Source organism: Lolium perenne, chromosome 3, assembly GCF_019359855.2.
Source record: "Lolium perenne isolate Kyuss_39 chromosome 3, Kyuss_2.0, whole genome shotgun sequence".
Lineage (NCBI taxonomy): Eukaryota > Viridiplantae > Streptophyta > Magnoliopsida > Poales > Poaceae > Lolium > Lolium perenne.
This window is the reverse complement of record NC_067246.2, coordinates 29,540,289-29,545,444: the sequence shown is the minus strand read 5'-3', so window position 1 is coordinate 29,545,444 and position 5,156 is coordinate 29,540,289.

Here is a 5,156-nt window from a genome sequence, read left to right as displayed (position 1 = left end):
GGAATTTGCAAGGAAGTTCAGGGAATCCAATGTCCCTGAAAGCATTGTGGAACTGAAGCGTCGAGAATTTGAAAGTCTCGAGCAGAAGGATAAAGCTATCCTGACTTATGTCAGGGAGTTTTCAAAGTTGTCCCGGTACGCTGTTGAGGAGGTCAACACCGAGGACAAGAAAAAGAAGAGGTTCTTGCGGGGGTTAAGTCCCCAGTTCAAGGTACAGCTCCGGATGATGAGAGCGACAGAACTCCAAGAGTTGGTGGATGCAACCATCACTCTTGAAGATGATTTCAAGCAACTGCAGGATGAGAAAAGGAAGAAGGCTAAATTTGAGCCTAAGAGGTTTGTCAGCAACAAGCCAAATACCAGCTTGAGTTTCAAGCCAAGGTACAACAACAACAACAACAACAACAGCAACTACTACAATAGCAGGAGGAACCAAGCGTTTCAGACTACAAATCCAATGGTTTGCCGAAGCTGTGGACTTCCAGGGCATTTTGCCAAGGATTGCAAGAAGCCAAGGATAATATGCTTTGGTTGTCGCCAGGAGGGGCATATGCTGAAGGACTGCCCCAAGAGAAATACTGGAGGAGGTCAGTCAGGAGGAGGAAGCCGAGGAGGGAACTGGAAGAACAAGAAACCCTTCGGCAAGTTGAACTGCACCAGCCTGGAGGAGGTGGTTAACTCCGATCAGGCAGTGATAGGTACGCTCCAGATACTCACTCATCCTGGCAAAGTACTTTTTGATACTGGTGCAACTACATCATTCATTTCTCAGCAATTCATCATCAAACATGGGATTAGTTGCACTAAGTTAGATACACCCATAACCATACTTTCTGCGGGGGGAACGATAGTAGTAACCCATACCAACCAAAAACAAGTCATCATGATCAACAAGTGCGCATTCGACGCAGACCTGTTCATTTTACCGATGAAGGACATTGATGTCATTCTTGGTATGAACTGGTTAGAAGCTAACGGAGCATTGATCGACTGTGTGAACAAGACTGTGTCTTTGAAAAGCCCCGATGGAAGTAGAATGATCTATCAAGGAGACAAGCATACACAGATCGAAGTCGAGCTACAGCTGAACAGCATGAAGGAGGTGAAGTTAGAGGATATACCTGTAGTGAATGAATTCCAGGATGTGTTTCCTAAAGAATTACCTGGAATGCCACCAGATAGGGAGATAGAATTCACTATCGACCTAATTCCAGGAACAGCTCCGATTGCTAAAGCACCATATAAGATGGGTCCCAAGGAGTTAAAAGAACTAAAGGAGCAATTGGATGACTTGGAACAGAAAGGATTCATACAAGAGAGTGTTTCACCATGGGGATCACCTGTGATCTTCGTGGATAAAAGAGATGGTGGTAGAAGGATGTGCGGAGACTACACGAATTTGAACAATGTCACAATTAAGAACAAGTACCCACTTCCAAGAATACAAGATCTATTCGATCAAGTTAGAGGCGCGGGAGTCTTTTCCAAAATTGATCTAAGGTCCGGTTATCATCAGATAAAGATCAAGAAGGAAGACGTTCCGAAAACCGCCTTTGTCTCAAGGTATGGACATCATGAATACCTTGTAGTGCCATTTGGATTAACCAATGCCCCAGCAATTTTCATGAATCTCATGAATAAGATTTTCATGCCTACCTAGACAAGTTTGTCATCGTATTCATTGATGATATCTTGATCTATTCCAAAGACAAAGCGGAACATGCTGAACATCTGAGGTTAGTGTTCTAAACACTAAGAGAACATCAACTCTATGCCAAGTTCAGCAAGTGTGAATTTTGGCTAGATCAAGTGGAATTTCTTGGTCATGTCATTAGCAAAGATGGAATAGCTGTTAACCCGAGCAAGGTAGCAGCAGTTTTAGAATGGGAAGCACCCAAGACTGTCAAGGAAATCCGAGGATTCCTAGGAATGGCAGGATACTATCGGAGATTCATTGAAGGATTCTCCAAGATAGCAGGACCAATGACGAAGCTGTTAAGGAAGAACACACCATTCGTGTGGTCAGAGGAGTGTGAGAAGAGTTTTCAAACTCTGAAGGAGAAACTCACCACAGCACCGGTGTTAGCAGTTCCTGAAGTTGGCAAGGATTACACTGCAGTATCTTGTGACGCATCCAAGCATGGATTGGGTTGCGTACTCATGCAAGATCGGAAAGTAATATCCTATGGATCGAGGCAACTCAGACCTCATGAAGTGAATTATCCAACACATGACTTAGAATTAGCAGCAGTTGTATTTGCACTTAAAACTTGGAAACATTTTCTCTATGGAGCCAAGTGTGAGCTCTATACGGATCATAAGAGTCTCAAATACTTCTTCACTCAGAAGGAACTCAATATGAGGCAGAAAAGATGGCTTGAACTGATCAAGGATTATGATTTGACCATCAATTATACTCCAGGAAAGGCCAATGTTGTAGCAGATGCCTTGAGTAGGAAGAGCACTGGAGGAGTGGAACAAGAATTATCACCGGAGTTGAGGAAGGAAATAAGCCAAGCCCAGATACAACTTTGGGAGAAAGAAGCTCATGAAGGACTATCGGCTTTACAAGTAGCCGATGAGCTAAATGTTAACTTGAAGAATGAGATAATGATGGGTCAGTTGGACGATCCATTCATCGTAGAGGAGATGAGAAGGATAGATGAAGGAAGACCATCAGAATTTCATCGAGGAGAATCGGGATCATTATGGTTCCAGAAGAGGATTTGTGTTCCGGATACTGCTGAAATCAAGGAAGTAATACTCCGGGAAGCCCATCAAACACCATATTCCATTCATCCGGGAAGTACAAAGATGTACATGGATCTAAAGGAGCTATTCTGGTGGAACAACATGAAGAGAGAGATAGCACAATATGTGGCGGAATGCCATACCTGCCAAAGGGTGAAGGCTGAACACCAGAGTCCGGCATGAAAGTTACAACCTTTACCCATTCCAGAATGGAAATGGGAGGAGATAGGAATGGATTTCATCACCGGACTACCCATGACCAATAAAAAGAAGGACATGATATGGGTAATCGTGGACCGGTTGACGAAAAGTGCACACTTCTTAGCGGTAAATCAGCAGGATAAAGGAGAGAAACTCATCGATTTTTACATCAAAGAGATCGTAAGTAAACATGGAGTACCCAAGAAGATCGTGTCGGATCGAGGATCCGTGTTCACGTCAGCATTTTGGAAGCAACTACATGAAGCTTTAGGATCCAAGTTGGACTATAGTACCGCCTATCATCCTCAGACAGGTGGACAAATAGACAGAACTAACCAGATCCTAGAGGATATGCTTAGGGCTTGTGCCCTAGACTTCGGAGGATCATGGGAGGAACACTTGCCACTAGCAGAGTTTTCATACAATAATAGCTATCAAAGAAGCATCAAGATGGCACCGTTCGAAGCTTTGTATGGAAGGAAGTGTAGATCACCCATATGCTGGTATGAAGCTGGAGCAAGCAAGGAGTTTAATCCTGATTATGTCAAGGAAAAGCAATAAATCATTGACATCATAAGAGATAGGTTGAAGATAGCCCAAAGTCAGCAAAAGAGTTACGCCGATCAGAAGAGAAGAACATGGGAGCCACAAGTTGGAGACATGGTATATCTCAAGGTGAGCCCGATTAAAGGACTTCAGAGATTTGGAGTAAAGGGAAAGTTAAGCCCTAGGTACATCGGACCTTTCAAGATTCTGAGTCAAAACCGAGGGTTAGCCTTTGAATTGGAACTACCAGGAAGTTTATCTCAGGTTCACAACGTATTCCATGTGTCGCAATTCAGAAAGTGTTTGAAGACCCCAGATGAGCCAGTATCACATGAAGAGCTCGAGTTACAACCAGATTTAACATACATCGAGAAGCCAGCGAAGATTCTCGAGGAGAACTGGAAACAACTCAGGAATCGAGCCATAAAATACTGCAAGATACAATGGAAGCATCATCCCGAGAGGGAAGCCACCTGGGAAAAGGAGGAAGACCTGAGGAAAACATACCCCGAACTCTTCAGGTATTACAACCACAACTTCGGGACGAAGTTTTCTTTAAGGGGAAAGGCTGTAATGTCCCAGGTTTAGAGACGATCGAGGGGTAGATTTTTAGAAAGGGATGTGCATTGCATTGTAAATTACGGGGAAATTTCGCGCTTTTAAAACAAAACTGCATCGAAGGGGGACAGGTTTCTCTCTCGACATCCTACAGGGTTAGGGTTTCGAGAGTGCGACAAACTTGTTCCTACTTAACTAGATTAGGGTTTTGAGAAGAGAGAAGAGATATTGCATTGCAATCTTAAGTTGCATGATTGAATTCAAAATTAAGTTGTATGATTGAATTCAAACCAAATTTGAATTTGAATTTCAAATTCAAACATCAAATTGATATTCCATGATTCAAACTTAAGATAATTCAATACACAACTATAAGTAATCAAGAATATAAATAGTACAATACTTAAATAAAGCTCATTAAGGAAAACTTGAGCTTTATTGATAATCACACATAATACAATGTCATTTACAATATCTAGAATAGTAATATGAAATATTACAACACATTACATAAATTGACAAAATGAAAGAAAGAAAATAAAGGAAAATTACAAGGGAATGATTCTATCCTAAATACTACAAAGTAATCTTCACTTGAACTTGGATTGGATGATCTTCATATCCATCTTGATCAAATGCTTGATCCCTACACACAAACAAAACTAACACCACATTATGCCAAGTGGCAATGCCACTTGGTAGGTTAGCAAAAATATTGAATCAGGAGAGGATATGACCAAAGCTGCCGAGCTGATCAGCTCACCTCCATGTCCCAAGCCAAGTGCAAGGTATCTGGCATACACACACACAGCCTGCTCACAAGGCTGTGTGCATGCAGCACACACACACACAGTGAGTCACCAAAGGGAAATGGCTCAGCTGTCGACCAGGGAAGCAATGGCTGGCCACATATAAGCTTTTCACAGCCAAAAACCTAGCCATTTGCTTCATCCATCGACAGGCAGCAGATTAAGTAACTAGCTAGCAAGAACAGCTCAAGAACACCAAGAACAGATGAACAGCTAAAGCTGTCTCATCCACTCCACAATCACCAGAAATTAAACCAAGATCACAAGCTCACAAGGAGGAGCAGGACAAGC